We start from the raw sequence: 18499 nt of genomic DNA, 5'->3' as shown, positions 1-18499 counted from the left end.
GGATCCTCTGAAGAGGCTCAGAGTAGGGTAGGATCCTATGAAGAGGCTCAGAGTAGGGTAGGATCCTCTGAAGAGGCTCAGAGTAGGGTAGGATCCTCTGAAGAGGCTCAGAGTAGGGTAGGATCCTCTGAAGAGGCTCAGAGTAGGGTAGGATCCTCTGAAGAGGCTCAGAGTAGGGTAGGATCCTATGAAGAGGCTCAGAGTAGGGTAGGATCCTCTGAAGAGGCTCGGAGTAGGGTAGGATCCTCTGAAGAGGCTCAGAGTAGGGTAGGATCCTCTAAGGGAGGATGAGAATGGAATACCATCCTCCGAGGAACGCCTGAGTGAGTTGATGTATCCTGCCGGAGACCCCAGAGGGCAGTTGTTCTCATTTTCATAATTTATTTCCGTCACCTATATCTCGTATTTATTTTGTTTATTCAGATGAGACAAGCTGAAAGGGAGTGGAGAGCGAGACACTGCGAGACCGAGACGCAGGTAAATATGATAATGGTATACAATGCAATACCTCGTCTGTAATTGACTGAAGAAGCCTACTGTGTAGGCGAAACGTTTCGGAATAAAGACTCCTAACTGTTGCACATTTGTCTTACCGAGGTACAGGTAGCAAGATAGAGTTCAAAACAAGATACGTATAAAGATAAGTACAGAGTGATAAATATGGAGATAGAAATGTAGATAGTGACAGAAGATAAAGCAAATAGAAAATAGAAAATGACGTAATAATTGCAATATAAATGCCGAAGTTTGAACCTGTGATCCAGCATTCATCAGAGAAGTGCTCCAAGGTGCAATATTAAGATATTTTATTGAGGAAACGTTTCGCCACGAATGGCTTCTTAAGTCAGGACTGAAGAAGCTACTCGTGGCGAAACGTTTCTTCATTAAAATATCCTAATACCGCGCATATGCCTCACGTCACAGTTCCCTGCATTTCCAACCCTATCTAACCCAGTGTGCTGAAAAGAACAGGAGCTAGATATTACGCTGTCAACTAGTAGGGGTGGAATAGTATTCCACCAACCCCCCTCCTTTTTTTTTGAGAGGGGCAAACATTTCCACATTAATTTTAAATAATAATTCATGTTAAGCTCATTCATGTAGGTTCCCCAGGACGGGTCCTGGCGCTGGTCTTCTCCATGTGGTAACCCGACAGTGCCTCCCGAAGGAGTGTCGGTGTCGGTACAAGTAACGTATCGTTTACAGCCCTCAGGCGGGGAGGGGGGCACGGTAAGCGTTCATGTCAAGTGATGTGTGTCCCGTTTACACCCCCTCATGTTAAGCCCTAAACTCACCTGGGTCATTCAGCACAAGAAACAATTCCCGCAGAAACAGAAATTCCTGTCTGGGATACTTCTACTGGGCTTTCTACAGCTCGGTGTTAGGGAAGCCTGCTCATGGACTGGGCCCCGGGGGCGTTGAACCCCGGAATACTCTCCAGGTAGTGTGGGCTGGACTAGCCGTCCGAGTACTGGCGGATCATACATGGCCTTAGAATTGTAAGCTTTAGTGCGTTTTAATGACGCACTTCCATTATTGCCAGCCACCCCCAAGTAATTGTCACCTGTGTATTATGAAGAATATATTTCTCATTGTATGTTTCTCAATGTATGTCTCTCATTATATGTTTCATATCCTATATTTCTCTTATGTCTTTTATTATATGTTCATTGTATGTTTCTCATTATATGTTTCTCGTCCTATGTTTTTCGTCCTGTGTTTCTCATTCCATGTTTCTCATCACATGTGTCTCACTACTGGGTAGAAAAATTCACAAATAGATTTATTCCAAATTTATGATTTTCCTAATTGAATTTGCATATTTTTATCTCTGGAATTTTTGCTAGATATTTTTTTTTTCATTATAATGTTTTCAGATACCCTCCCTTTTACGAGGTTAATGCTGAATTAAATTCTAGATTTATTAGGTGAGAGAGCGAGGTTTAGATACGCCAGGAGACTCTTGGCGTTACAGTCACGCCTTTGAGACAATCCAGAGTCCGGGATGTCGTAGTTCCATCCCTCGATGACTCTTAGTACTCCCTAATTCTGAGTGTTAAACCTGGCGATATGTTTCCTTTTAATATGAACGTCCTGAACTGTATATACATTAAGTCGCTGTTTTCCACAGACTGTCGGCATCACAATACCATTTACGGACATTTATATAAAAAACTGCTACACCCGCGTTCTCACCTCAGTCTCTCTTATGATGTCCTTTTTGGACTAAAGTCCTGAAAAATAGTTATTATTACTTGTTTCTATGATTATCTTATGCACTTCTTCCCCCTTTATATGACAGAGAGAGAGAAAGAAAGAGAGAGCGAGAGAGAGAGAGAGAGAGAGAGAGAGAGAGAGAGAGAGAGAGAGAGAGAGAGAGAGAGAGAGAGAGAGAGAGAGAGAATGAATGAAAGAGAGAATAATAGAAAATACAGGAAAATTCCTGGACAATGGAAGTGCAGCTTCAGCACGAGTCAGACCGTCACTTCACCCTCCTTCCTGCAGGAGGAAGGAGGAGGAAGAGGAAGTGTGATAACGGAGAGGAAGGGGAATATTGCTAATGTGTTTGGCTGTAGAACTCCTTTACCGGAGGGAAAGTTTGATGAGGGTGTGTGTGTGTGTGTGTGTGTGTGTGTGTGTGTGTTTGTGTGTGTGTGTGTGTGTTTGTGTGTGTGTGTGTGTGTGTGTGTGTGTGTGTGTGTGTGTGTGTGTGTGTGTGTGTGTGTGTGTGTGTGTGTGTGTGTGTGTGTGTTTGTGTGTGTGTGTGTGTGTGTGTGTGTTTGTGTGTGTGTGTGTGTGTGTGTGTGTGTGTGTGTGTGTGTGTGTGTGTGTGTGTGTGTGTGTGTGTGTGTGTGTGTGTGTGTGTGTGTGTGTGTGTGTGTGTTTGTGTGTGTGTGTGTGTGTGTGTGTGTGTGTGTGTGTGTGTGTGTGTGTGTGTGTGTGTGTGCGTGTGTGTGTGTGTGTGTGTGTGTGTACTCACCTAGTTGTACTCACCTAGTTGAGGTTGCGGGGGTCGAGTCCGAGCTCCTGGCCCCGCCTCTTCACTGATCGCTACTAGGTCACTCTCTCTGAACCGTGAGCTTTATCATACCTCTGCTTAAAGCTATGTATGGATCCTGCCTCCACTACATCGCTTCCCAAACTATTCCACTTACTGACTACTCTGTGGCTGAAGAAATACTTCCTAACATCCCTGTGATTCATCTGTGTCTTCAACTTCCAACTGTGTCCCCTTGTTACTGTGTCCAATCTCTGGAACATCCTGTCTTTGTCCACCTTGTCAATTCCTCTCAGTATTTTGTATGTCGTTATCATGTCTTCCCTATCTCTCCTGTCCTCCAGTGTCGTCAGGTTGATTTCCCTTAACTCTCCTCATAGGACATACCTCTTAGCTCTGGGACTAGTCTTGTTGCAAACCTTTGCACTTTCTCTAGTTTCTTTACATGCTTGGCTAGGTGTGGGTTCCAAACTGGTGCCGCATACTCCAATATGGGCCTAACGTACACGGTGTACAGGGTCCTGAACGATTCCTTATTAAGATGTCGGAATGCTGTTCTGAGGTTTGCTAGGCGCCCATATGCTGCAGCAGTTATTTGATTGATGTGCGCTTCAGGAGATGTGCCTGGTGTTATACTCACCCCAAGATCTTTTTCCTTGAGTGAGGTTTGTAGTCTCTGGCCCCCTAGACTGTACTCCGTCTGCGGTCTTCTTTGCCCTTCCCCAATCTTCATGATTTTGCACTTGGTGGGATTGAACTCCAGGAGCCAATTGCTGGACCAGGTCTGCAGCCTGTCCAGATCCCTTTGTAGTTCTGCCTGGTCTTCGATCGAGTGAATTCTTCTCATCAACTTCACGTCATCTGCAAACAGGGACACCTCAGAGTCTCAGAGTGTGTGTGTGTGTATGTGTGTGTGTGTGTGTGTCTGTGTCTGTGTGTCTTTCTGTGTGTGTGTGTGTGTGTGTGTGTGTGTGTGTGTGTGTGTGTGTGTGTGTGTGTGTGTGTGTGTGTGTGTGTGTGTGTCTGTGTGTGTGTCTGTGTGTGTGTGTGTGTGTGTGTGTGTGTGTGTGTACTCACCTAATTGTACACACCTAATTGTGGTTGCAGGGGTCGAGACTCAGCTCCTGGCCCCGCCTCTTCACTGAGTGCTGCTATGTCCTCTTTCTCCCGGCTCCATGAGCTTTATCATACCTCATCTTAAAGCTATGTATGGTTCCTGCCTCCACTACTTCACTTGCTAGGCTCTTTCACTACCTGACTATTCTATGACTGAAGAAATACTTCCTAACATGTGTGTGTGTGTGTGTGTGTGTGTGTGTGTGTGTGTGTGTGTGTGTGTGTGTGTGTGTGTGTGTGTGTGTGTGTGTGTGTGTGTGTGTGTGTGTGTAACATTGAGGCTAGACCCAACAGCATGCCTGGTTGTGGACGGTAAGATCTTCTGTTATCTATCATTACCATGCGCTTTCTTCGAATTTTGGGTTTAATCAGGACTCAGGATGTGTCACTGCTTATGTATAGGAAAATCTGTGCTCGTGGTGTCCCAGTTTTTTTTTTTTTTTAAGTTTTCAGTAGTTTTAGCACCATTGCTTTGTTTTTTTTTAAACCCCATTCTAGCAGTGTACTAAATATATTTGTGAAGAAATATATTTATGATATTGCCAATAACAAATGGGACTACCAGTCTAAAGTTGATAAATTAGACACATGTGCAACACTTGGGTATCATTAAAGATACCCAAGTGTTGCACATGTGTCTAATTTATCAACTTGTCGGTTTTCTGAACCATTCATCTACCGTCTAAAGTTGATTAGTGTCCATCGTTCAAACAGCCGGAGCCCAGACCAGGTGTCCTTTGATAATGAATTATCGTAATTTTGCTATGAAAGCATGTCTGTCAAAACAGAGAAATTAATATAATAATCGTTTACATTAACATTTATACTACACATTAGTAATAATTAGTTTAGCATATCACAAAAATAAAGAATACAGAACGGCAAGGTGAACACCATTAAAAATTATTAAATCTATCATAAAACACGAGAAACGCTATGGTAGAGCATTCTGAAGAAGGTAAAGTGCATGGAGCGCCCTCATGGTTCCTGTATAGTTGTATTCTTTCATAATTTGTTCTTTGAACTCAGCGAAGACTCTGAGATGATTGTTTTGAAGGCAGCGGGAGGAGGAAAGTAGAAGTGGACAGGGAGAATGACGAATATTCTTAGACAGGTAGAGGGAAGGAAAAGAAGAAAAGAAAAAAATAGAGGAAGTAGAATGAGTATTAAAGATGGAAGATTATGTGGAGGGGAGAGAAGAGCAATTGAGATATTGCAGAGAGTGTAGGACATGCTTCTCTCTGCTTCCATAACACCGTCTCTTGTAAGTAAAAAAAATAACGATTTTAAATTAAAAGTTTTGCTTTTACTCACCAGTCTAAGGATTTGGTAGAAAAAGATGTGTAAAATGCACCAGTCTTTAATGAATAAAGATATCGTAAACAAATACATTTGCAGTTTGTATAATAAAGAGTAGTCAAATAATGAAGCATAATTGAAATTATACATGATTACAAGTCTTTATGACATACGTTAAATTTAAGTTAATCTAAAAATTATAATTATTCTAAGTCAAATACCGGGCTAATCATATCAAATTTGAATTACACAAAACTCTTTAGAATAGCAAAAGTACGGAAGTGTGCCACCCACACCACATATGCACACAGTGCATATGTGTGTGTGTGTGAGTGTGTGTGTGTGGGGGGGTACTCACCTAGTTGTGGTTGCAGGGATCGATTCATAGCTCCTGGCCCCTCCTCGTCGCTGGTCGCTACTAGATCCACTCTCTCCCTTCGCCATGTAGTATGTAGTGTAGTGTGTAGTATGGGAGTGTGTGTAGTGAGGGAGTGTGAGTATAGTGGGGGAGTGTGTGTGCGTATGTGTGTGTGTATGTGTGTGTGTACTCACCTATTTGTACTCACCTATTTGTGGTTGCAGGGGTCGAGTCATAGCTCCTGGCCCCGCCTCTTCACTGATTGCTACTAGGTCCTCTCTCTCCCTGCTACATGAGCTTTATCATACCTCGCCTTAAAACTATGTATGGTTCCCGCCTCCACTACTTCACTTTCTAGACTATTCCATGACTTGACTACTCTATGACTGAAGAAATACTTCCTAACATCCCTTCGATTCATCTGAGTCTTCAACTTCCAATTGTGACCTCTTGTGTCTGTGTCCCATCTCTGGAACATCCTGTCTTTGTCCACCTTGTCTATTCCGCGCAGTATTTTATATGTCGTTATCATGTCTCCCCTGACCCTCCTGGCCTCCAGTGTCGTCAGGCCGATTTCCCTCAACCTTTCTTCGTAGGACAATCCCCGTAGCTCTGGGACTAGTCTTGTTGCAAACCTTTGCACTTTCTCTAATTTCTTGACGTGCTTGACTAGGTGTGGATTCCAAACTGGTGCTGCATACTCCAGTATGGGCCTGACGTAAATGGTATACAGGGTCTTGAACGACTCCTTACTGAGGTATCGGAACGCTATCCGTAGGTTTGCCAGGCGCCCGTATGCTGCAGCAGTTATCTGATTTATGTGCGCCTCAGGAGATATGCTCGGTGTTATACTCACCCCCAGATCTTTTTCCTTGAGTGAGGTTTGCAGTCTTTGGCCATCTAAACTATATTGTGTCTGCGGTCTTCTTTGCCCTTCCCCAATCTTCATGACTTTGCATTTGGCAGCGTTAAACTCAAGGAGCCAGTTGCTGGACCAGGCTTGTAGCCTGTCCAGGTCTCTTTGTAGTCCTGCCTGATCCTCATCCGATTTGATTCTTCTCATTAACTTCACATCATCTGCAAACAAGGACACTTCTGAGTCTATCCCTTCCGTTATGTCGTTCACATATACCAAGAACAGCACAGGTCCTAGGACTGACCCCTGTGGAACCCCGCTTGTCACAAGCGCCCACTCTGACACCTCGTCACGTACCATGACTCGTTGTTGCCTCCCTGTCAGGTATTCTCTGATCCATTGCAGTGCCTTTCCTGTTATGTGTGCCTGATCTTCTATCTTTCTCAGTAACCTCTTGTGAGGAACTGTGTCGAAGGCCTTTTTGCAGTCCAAAAAAATGCAGTCGATCCACCCCTCTCTCTCTTGTCTTACTTCTGTCACCTTGTCATAAAACTCTAGTAGATTTGTGACACAGGATTTTCCTTCCGTGAAACCATGCTGGTTGTCAATTATACACTTGTTTCTTTCCAGGTGCTCCACCACTCTCCTCCTGATGATCTTCTCCATGACCTTGCATACTATACACGTTAGTGATACAGGTCTGTAGTTTAGTGCCTCATGTCTGTCTCCCTTTTTAAAAATTGGGACTACATTTGCCATCTTCCATACCTCAGGGAGTTGCCCAGTTTCAAATGATGTGTTGAAGATCTTTGTTAATGGCACACACAATATCTCTGCTCCCTCTTTAAGGACCCACGGAGAGATGTTGTCTGGTCCCACCGCCTTTGAGGTGTCAAGTTCGCATAGCAGCTTCTTCACTTCCTCCTTGGTTATATGTACCTCATCCAGCACTTGCTGGTGTACCCCCCTGTTCTGATTTCCTGGAGTCCTACTGGTTTCCACTGTAAATACTTCTTTAAATCTCGTGTTGAGCTCCTGACATACCTCTCGGTCGTTGCTTGTGAATTCCCCATCACCCTTCCTCAGTCTGATTACCTGGTCCTTGACTGTTGTTTTCCTCCTGATGTGGCTGTACAACAGCTTCGGGTCAGTCTTGACTTTCGATGCTATGTCATTTTCATATTGTCGCTGAGCCTCCCTTCTTATCTGTGCATATTCATTTCTGGCTCTTCGGCTAATCTCTTTATTTTCCTGAGTTCTCTGTCTTCTGTACCTTTTCCATTCTCTAGTACACCTAGTTTTTGCCTCCCTACACCTTTGGGTGAACCAAGGACTCGTTCTGTTCTTCCCATTATTTCTGTTTCCCTTGGGAACAAACCTCTCCTCTGCCTCCTTGCATTTTGTTGCCACATAGTCCATCATTTCTTGTACTGGTTTTTCTGTCAGTTCCCTCTCCCACTGAATGTTTTGAAGGAAGTTCCTCATGCCTGAGTAGTTCCCCCTTTTGTAGTTTGGTTTTTCCCATCCTATTCCTGCTACTCTCTCCACTTGGAGCTCAACTATGTAGTCGAAGCACAGAACCACATGATCACTAGCTCCCAGGGGCCTTTCATACAAGATATCCTCGATGTCTGAACTACTCAAGGTGAATACAAGGTCCAGTCTTGCTGGTTCATCTTCTCCTCTCTCTCTGGTAGTGTCTCTAACATGTTGATGCATGAGGTTTTCCAGTACTACATCCATCATCTTGGCTCTCCATGTTTCGGAACCCCCATGGGGCTCCAGGTTTTCCCAGTCAATCTCCTTGTGATTGAAATCACCCATAACTAGTAACTTTGCTCCCCCCACGTGTGCTCTCCTGGCCACCTCGGCTAGTGTGTCGACCATGGCTCTGTTGCTCTCATCGTATTCTTCTCTTGGTCTCCTGCAGTTCTGTGGTGGGTTGTACATTACTGCAATTATCACCTTATGTCCCTCAGACTGGATTGTTCCTACTAAGTAGTCCCTTTCACCCTTGCCATCCATTCCTTCCATTTTCTCAAAACCCCACTGGCTTTTAATGAGCAGTGCAACTCCTCCTCCCCCTCTCCTCCCTCTGTCTTTCCTGAAGATTTGATATCCGGGTGGAAAGATTGAATCTGTTATTATTCTGGTGAGTTTTGTTTCTGTGAGTGCTATTATGTCTGGGGATGTCTCCTTGATTCTTTCGTGCCACTCCTCATACTTATTTGTTATTCCATCTGCATTTGTATACCATACCTTCAACTTCTTTTCTAAGACTGTGGTCTGGGAGGTGTATTGGGGTTGGGGAAGTGGGAGACCTGATAAGGAACTATGGGTGGTTGCTGTGGGGGTGGAGTTTGTAATGTAGTGGGTGGGGGCATTGGATATGGCATGGGTGTTGTGGTTTAGAGTGTTTGGCTGCACTGGGGTTGACCTGGTTGGGAGGCTTCTATAGGAAGCTGTGAGGGAGGTTGTATTTGATCTTCCTGTGTCTGGGATCTCCTGTCTGTCTTCTCCATCCCCTCTCTTTCCTCCTTTCGCCTTTGTACCATCTCTCTCAGTTTCCGCCTTTCGTCTTGTGTTCTGTCGCGGTCGAGATACACCTTCCTGTATCCCGGCATGTCCCTTAATCGTGCTTTTTCCTGCAGTATCCTGTTCCGAGTCGATTCTGCCTTGAAGGTCACTTTCACTGGCCGGTTTCTTTTTTTTACAAACCCCCCTATTCTCCGAAAATTTTCCAGCTGGGTCATGTCGTCTTCTCCGATTACTTTCATGATGCTTTCAATTGCTTTTTTTTCCCCTTGTTTTCTTGCTTCATATGTTTCCCCTTCAACTTCCTGTAGCCCATACACAAAGACTGACCTCACCCTTTCATTCTCCCACTGCATATCCCTGTGTATCCCCTCATTCAATTTGATTTCCTCCATTGCAGCTTTCCTTTCTTCAGTTTCACTAGCTACTGTACATGGGCTCAGTGGCCTGTCATTTTCCCTTCTCGGCTTTCCCTGGGCTCTGTTGTGGTCTTTTAGGGCCTCCACATATAGCTTAGCTCTTTCATTTACTACAGTCTCCACTGATAGAGCTTCTACATGCAGTTTTGCTCCTCCTTTCCCTACAGTCCCCTTATTTGTGGCTGAGGTAGCGGTCTCTGTTGTCAATCCCATAATGTTCTTTAGTTCTTTAGGCTGTTTCAGATTTTCCAGTTCCTCTTCTAAACTCTGTATCCTGGCCTCTGCTGCTTTGACTTTCACCTCCCACTTCCTGCTTTCCATGTCTATCCTCTCTTCCATTCTCATGCTAAGTTCTTCTAGTTTCTTTTCCCATTCTTGTTCCCTTTTTGTGAGCTCTGCTGCCCAATCTTCCTTTGCAGTTTCCTCCTCCTGTCCCTTGGGTTTTCTTGTTGCTCTCTGGCAACCCATTTTTGTTTTATCCTGATTGCCTCAGAGTGGGAAACCTATGTAATTCTGTATGTTAGGTTAGTATTGTATATGTCAGAGTGTGGGGGGGGGGAGGTAGAGGAGGAACTGTGGCTATATAGGAGAGTAGTGGTGAGGGGGAGTGGGAAGGAGAGTGAAGCAAGTGGGTAAGTGGGTGAGGGAGAGGTGGGGAGGGGGAGGGTGAAAGAGGGAGGGGAGGGATCAGGTGAAGGAGTGAGATGTCGGTGGGGGAGGGGGGGAGTGTATGTGTGTCTGGCAATATGTGTGTGTGTGTGTGTGTGTGTTGTGTGTGTTGTGTGTGTGTTGCGTGTGTGTGTGGGGAGGGGTGGGGGGGGTGGGGGTGGGGGTGTGGGTGGGTGTGTGTGGGTGTGTGTGGGTGTGTGTGGGTGTGTGGGTGTGTGTGTTTGTGTGTGTGTGGGTGTGTGTGGGTGTGTGTGGGGGTGTGTGGGTGGGTGTGTGGGTGTGTGTGGGTGGGTGTGTGGGTGTGTGTGGGTGTGTGTGGGTGTGGGTGTGTGTGGGGGTGTGTGGGTGGGTGTGTGGGTGGGTGTGTGGGTGTGTGGGTGGGTGTGTGGGTGGGTGGGTGTGTGGGTGGGTGTGTGGGTGGGTGGGTGGGTGTGTGGGTGGGTGGGTGTGTGGTTGGGTGTGTGGGTGGATGTGTGGTTGGGTGTGTGGTTGGGTGTGTGGGTGGGTGTGTGTGGGTGTGTGGGTGTGTGTGGGTGTGTGTGGGTGTGTGTGTGTGTGTGGGTGTGTGTGGGTGTGTGTGGGTGTGTGTGGGTGTGTGTGGGTGTGTGTGGGTGTGTGTGGGTGTGTGTGGGTGTGTGTGGGTGTGTGTGGGTGTGTGTGGGTGTGTGTGGGTGTGTGTGGGTGTGTGTGGGTGTGTGTGAGTGTGTGTGAGTGTGTGTGTGTGGGTGTGTGGGAGTGCGTCGCACACTAGGCTACGCTACTCTTTTGAAGATTATAAAAAAATTTTCACAATCAATTCCTTATTATATGCACTAATATATACTATATAATATTAATTGCGTACACTTGTGTTTGTGTGTGTGTGTGTTTACTAGCTTGTCGTTCTTTGAAAAAGAGGGGGGGGGGTTACGTTAACACTATTTGTTATTGTTGTTGTTTCACCGGTACTCTCCCGGCCCAGATCTCCGCACACTACGCTACTTTACTTTTTGAAGATTATAGGTTTATTTTTTCTCACTCAATTCCTTATTATTATATACTAATGTTTATTATAACAATAATTACGGGTGCACACGTGTGTTTGTATGTGCGTACTTGTTTATTAGCTTGTCCCTCAGAAAAACGGGGGGGGGGGGGGTTCACTAGGCTACACAACTTCTGGAGTTTACCTGGCGATATTTAGATAATTTACTAACCACTATCTATCTCCTGATACTGAAATAGGGAGAGAGAGATGGTATAGCATACAACCAGCAGGGCGAGACACTTGAGACTTTAGACACTAACCAAAATTAACCACAAATAGGCAAGTGACGTCGTCTGCACAACAATGGAGGTTCCTGCTGGTCGTCTATCAACTCCTTCAATTTTGTAACTCCTTCAGGAACTTTATCATGCATTCAAGTTTTTATTTTCTTTTTCTTTTAAGACTTGGTATTCCCTCTTTTTTCTTTAGTACAGTATTATGGTCATAACAAGTCTGATGATGTTAGCTACATTCACAACACCAACAGCTGGGGATTGACTAATTTTTCTTACTTTCAGTATTTACTTAATCACTCTTTTATGACCTTATCACTACACTACTGCTATAATCAACCAACATATGTATTTGTTAATATTTCAGATCACACCGTTAACCCAATTAACTGTTTGGATATTTTGTGTCAACACTGCGGCCAGTAGCCTCATCAGCTGACTGCTACCCTCCCTCACTCAAATTTCATTCAAATTTAAATTGTAAAATTCTTGATCCTATCACATTATTCGCACTCTTGAAAGCTATTACACTCTTGTAGGTATGTTCACTGATTCACTCACGTACGATGACCGCTAATAATATCTTAGGACAGCCACTAGAACGCTAAATCCTGGGAGCACTATTTAGCGATACTGCTTCACGTGTGTGTGTGTGTGTGTGTGTGTGTGTGTGTGTGTGTGTGTGTGTGTGTGTGTGTGTGTGTGTGTGTGTGTGTGTGTGTGTGTGTGTGTGTATGTGTGTGTATGTATGTGTGTGTAGTGAGGGAGTGAGTTTGTGTGTGTGTGTACACTGAGAGAGTGTTTGTATGGAGAGTGAGTGTTGAGTGAGCTTATCACTGTCTACCAGCTCCTTCCTTTGTATAACCCCGGCAACGTCTCAGAATACACAATCGATGCTTACTCTGGCGACCATTTAGTCAGATACTCGATTTGCATTCCTGATAAGACAGCCGAAAGGAAAACACACTTGTGGCAACATGCGTATGATAATCTAATTGATCCACCCGCCGAGAGATCCACTCCAGTGTCTAAACACATCCACTTCCCCATGTCTACTCTACGGTAATCTGACCCTCCAAAACTACAGCAACTTACGTAAGCCAAAAAATTCAATTATCACAATTATGATAAAGAACGTCGAAGTTACGTTTAATGTTTTACAACACAAGAACAACCACTTTCCAGCCTCCAGCTCCGAGTTACTCGCAGTGTTTTATTCTTGTTTGTTTGCGCTCAAAACTTTTGCCATTGATATTACAAAGTGGTAATATCTCAAGGTGGGTTATGTAAGCCTTCAACAAGAGTGTATAACTGAAGACTCGACTTCTGCACAATAACTTCTTGCACAGTAACTAAAGACTGAGTTGTAACTAAAGTATGAGCTGTAACTAAGGATTATACTGTTACACAGTAATGAAACATTGAGTTCATGCACAGTAACTCAAGATTGAAGTTTTGCACAGTAACTACATACCTGGAGGATACCTGGAGAGGGTTTCGGGGGTCAACGCCCCAGCGGCCTTTTCTGAGACCAGGCCTCGCTGTTGCACATTAACTAAACCATGCATTCTCATTGAGTAAATAAAAAGCTCCCTCACTACGACAAGGTCCTGGATGCACTAGAAGACAGAGTGCAGATGTAATATATACAGACTTTGCAAAAGCCTTCGACAAGTGTACAAAATGCGTGATAAAGGAATAACAGGAAAAGTTGGTAGATGGATCTATAATTTCCTGACAAATAGAACACAAAGAGTAGTAGTCAACAGAGCCAAGCCTGAGGCAGCTATGGTGAAAAGCTCTGTTCCACAAGGCACAGTACTCGCTCCCATCTTGTTCCTCATCCTCATATCGGACATAGATAGGGATATAAGCCACAGTGCTGTGTCTTCCTTTGCAGATGACACCCGAATCTGCATGACATTGTTCTCCATTAAAAACACTGCAAGGCCCCAGGTGGACATCAACCGAATCTTTAAATGGGCTGCAGAACACAATATGAAGTTCAACAATGAGAAATTTCAATTACTCCGATATGGTAAACATGAGGAAACTAAAATTTCATCGGTGTATAAAATAAATTCCAGCCACACAATAGAGCGAAAAACTAACGTCAAAGACCTGGGAGTGATCATGTCGGAAGATCTCACCTTCAAGGACCATAACATTGTATAAATCGCATCTGCTAGAAAAATGACAGGATGGATAATGAGAACCTTCAAAACTAGGGATGCCAAGCCCATGATGACACTCTTCAGGTCACTTGTTCTACCTAGGCTGGAATATTGCTGCACACTAACAGCACCTTTCAAGGTAGGTGAAATTGCTGACCTAGAAAATGTACAGAGAACCTTCACGGCGTGCATAACTGTGATAAAACACCTCAATTACTGGAACGATTGAAGTTCCTGAACCTGTACTCCCTGGAATGCAGGCGGGAGAGATACATGGTTATATACGCCTGAAAAATCCTAGAGGGATTAGTACCAAACTTGCACACGAAAATCACTCCCAACGAAAGCAAAAGACTCGGCAAACGATGCAACATCATCCCAATGAAAAGCAGGGGTGTCACTAGCACGTTAAGAGACAACACAATAAGTGTCAGGGGCCCAAGACTGTTCAACTGCCTCCCAGCATACATAAGGGAGAGTACCGATAGACCCCTGGCTGTCTTCAAGCAGGCACTGGACAGGCACCTAAAGTCGGTACCTGACCAGCCGGGCTGTGGTTCGTACGTTGGATTGCGTGCGGTCAGCAGTAACAGCCTGGTTCATCAGGCCCTGATCCACCATGAGGCCTGGTCACAGACCGGGCCGCGGGGGCGTTGACCCCCGGAACTCTCTCCAGGTACTCCAGGTACTCACTTAGGACTGCACTGATAGTCGCACTTTTGCCCTGATTACTCAGTGAAACTGACAGCTCTGCAGTGTAGTTTAATACATACTACAATCAATGGGAAGCACTAATCCCTTAGGGGCCACAAAACACTTGGGGGAAATGGGAGGGATTCAGATTCGCTAAAAGAAGGATTAAAAGTCCACTTCCTGGGAACAAGATCCCATCACTGGCATCAAGGCATCTTCCTCGTGAGGCTCTGTAGTCTAAATCAACATAAAGTGAAAACGATTCTACGGTCGCATTAATTTTGAAAGCAAAAAAATACTTTTGTATCTATGGTATTTAAATGTTTGAATTTATAGTAGATAATAAATGCCCATTTTTTAAATTATCACCAAATAATTTAAATGTCAATATATTACGTTACGGGTTATTAAATATACAATTCACTTGTGCATTCGAATACACTTGAAGACGATATAACGAATTGTGAGTCCTGTATGTTTCAACCCTTATAATGGGCCCTTTATAATGAGGCTTTCATGAGGCCTTCATAATGAGGTATTTATTATGAACACCTCATAAGGCATTATAATGAGGCTTTCATAATGATGCCTATATAATGAGGCTCTCATGAGATCCTCATAATGAGGTCTTTATAATGAGCACCTCATAATCAGGCATTTATGAGGCCCTCATAATGAGAACTTTATAATGAGCACCTCACAATCATGTATTTATAATGAAGTTCTCATAAAGGTGCCCACACAATAAGCCTTTATAATGCAGACCTCATAGTGAGGCCTTTACAATAAGGTCCTCATAATGTGTACCTTTTCTTTAAACTGTTTAGTGTATACTGTTCAAGTGGTGATGGTGAGGTACCTTGATGCTGGTGAAGGGCTCTTGATTCACGGAATCGACGCTTTCTTGAATCTTACCTGATTATCTCCCATTCCCTAGAGATAATAATAATAACAATAATAACGACAGGTATATAAAAAAAAAAAATTTAATAATGAAACTGAACATAAACAGACTTTTATTTACATAAGACCGTATAATAGCTTTCTCGCATCTTAAGATTCATATCTACGAAAACATTAACTATTTAGCTATGTCTTTAAGTCTGCTATAAATTCAACATAAGCAAAGTTGGAAATAAATGGTATCAAATACCGACACAGTGGAAATATAAACACATATGCAGTATAATGTGATCCTTTATTGACAACGTTTCACCCACACAGTGGGCTTTTTCAAGTCACACACAGATCTATGTGTGACTTGAAAAAGCCCACTGTGTGGGTGAAACGTTGTCAATAAAGGATCACATTATACTGCATATGTGTTTATATTTCCTCCATAAGCAAAGTTCATCAAAGCTAACGGAAACACAGTACTACAAATATCTTTGTTGCTTGTTCATGTCATGGCTTGACATGACTATCTGACCTGGCTTAGCTTGATCTCTTGTACATTTCTCAGGCTGCTACAGAGGGTTTCAATGTGAGATGTCAAGTACTCTTCTCTTTTGTTTCACTTTTCATAATCCGATTACTTTATAGAACAAAACTGGGAGTGAAATACAGGGAATTTTGATGCCAAAGTAGACTTGCAGCTCAGTGGTAGGAGTTGCTTGCTACACGAACGTAGATTCCATTTTTTTAATATAATCTTCGAAAAACTGCCATAAACCATTACCAAAGGTATCACAATGCACGTCAAACCTTTGTAAACAATTTTCGTTAATGCAAGTGTCAAGATTAGGTGACAAATTAAGTGTGAAGGTACATTGGCTGTACTTATCTAAATTACTGCTAACACAACCCTGAGATAAGGATACAAGCGATAACCACAGTCAACAAAAAAATCTCGGTTGTTGGGGTGATAAACACTCCAGAGACGAATTAAAATTAAACTAGATGGTTTTCGTCCGCTCCGCAATTCGTTAAAGGTATCCCCGTGATTTCTTAGTGGGTTGGATTTGATAACCTCATTCCCCATTACCTCACCACAAGCGACTGTTATTGCACAGAGTACAGAATAAGTTGATAATGCAGTTAAATATTTGCATTAAAGATTCGAAGAGAATCAGAGAGGCATTCATGTCATCATAGGGAAACAAATATCTAAATTTCTTCAATGAAAAGCGTAAAATAAGATATTACACAGACCAAATATAATTCATGCCTTTTAAAAAGACAAAAAAAAAAGAAGACAAAAATGCACGCTTACATCAAGCTTGAAGCCGCTCAGAAGTTGTATTATCAGGTTATCAGGCTGGAGGGTTGAAGCTAATCAGGTGAACACTCAGGAATTATCTCACGAAGAGGAATATTTTAATATTTTTCAAGTTCGAAATAAGAGTAAACTGGGACCTAAACAGATCAAAATCACTCCAAACTTTTCTCTCAGTAAGACTGACCGTCTTTCACAAAAAGTAAGTGCAGAACGTAAGTAAAGTACAGTAAGTATATAAATTTTATATAAACTTAGTGTACATAACATACAAATTTCTAACAATGGTCTTGAAACAGAACACAAATATATTATAGGCACATAAAAGAACATTAAGTTGATTTAACCCTAGGATTAGAGTCCAATACTGTGAGTTATTTCTGAGCAGAAAAAATATTCTCCAGTTATTTCATAGACTCCAAATTCATTAATAAAATTAGCACACGACACCTTACACAAACTAACATCAAGAGAGTGTTTCCTCTCAGGAAAACGCTTCATTAAACGTTTAAAGTTGACCGGAAGATGCATTTTCCAGTTATTACAGAGAATCCAACAAAATTTTCTCCTGCATGGCCTTAACCCATTAAACTTTGCATCCATTGCATACAATGCATCAGCCATTGAAGATTGATGCCATTCACAGTTATATTTTAATTAGAGGAAAGGCTACGCCTGTAGGGACCACATAGTACCTGTGGTATGAAGGGCATTTAAATTTGATTCCAACGAGGTAAGAAAAGTTCAGTTCATTAGATCAAGAGTCTCTCACCAGCATCAAGGCAATAAGGTCAGAAATACTACACCATTTAGTGATTAAAAGTCGCAAAATGGCATCAACACACTCCATTAAACACACCAACCTTCTGCTGAGTAGGATATAATGATGAAATTTTGAAGCCGTTCGAAAGAGCCTGTCTCAGCCTATCACAGGGAAAGAAAATTAAGGTGTTACAGCCCATTGTGTGGGTATTACATCCATCAGTGATGTCATTGCATCCATTTGTGATGTCATTACATCCATCAGTGATGTCATTACATCCATTTGTGATATCGTTATATCCATTTGTGATGTCATTACATCTATTTGTGATGTCATTACATCCATTTGTGATGTCATTACATCCATCTGTGATGTCATAACATCCATATGTGATGTCATTACAATCTTTATGATGTCATCATATACGAATGCATCATTATCAAAAAAAAAAAAGAGCATAAATACTGCTAGCGTTCAGTTCCCGTCCATTAATGTCAAGTATAAATTTATGCATAAATAATCTGACTTATGCATCTCCGTTCGTAAATCAACAACTTTTTTAATGAGTTTCGTAATTGGTACTTGGCTCCTTGACCTTGCTTCTTTGCCGGCTGCACTATCACACTTGTTGCACTTATCGTATGTAATTATCCAATTACACTCGCCCTCATTATCAGGTCATATTACTCAGACACATACACACTCATACAACACAAGCACACACTTGCACGCACGCACACACGCACACGCACACGCACACACACACACACACGCACACACACACACACACACACACACACACACACACACACACACACACACACACACACACACACACACACACACACACACATACACACACACACACACACACACACACACACACACACACACACACACACACACACACACACACACACACACACACACACACACACTTATACAAACATAAAAAACTCATGACGGAAAATCAACATTGTTTCTGGGAAGGCAAATCCTGCCTCACGAACGTACCAGAGGTTTGCGAGAGAATTATAGGTATTAAGTAAGAAAGAGAGGGCTATGTTGATTGTATATTCCTGGAATGCTGGAAGAAATTAGACACGATACTGCCGAAGAGATTATCAAAAGATTCAGTGGTAGA

Source organism: Cherax quadricarinatus, chromosome 25 (genome assembly GCF_038502225.1).
Source record: "Cherax quadricarinatus isolate ZL_2023a chromosome 25, ASM3850222v1, whole genome shotgun sequence".
NCBI classification, from domain to species: domain Eukaryota; kingdom Metazoa; phylum Arthropoda; class Malacostraca; order Decapoda; family Parastacidae; genus Cherax; species Cherax quadricarinatus.
This window is presented reverse-complemented; position numbering follows the sequence as displayed.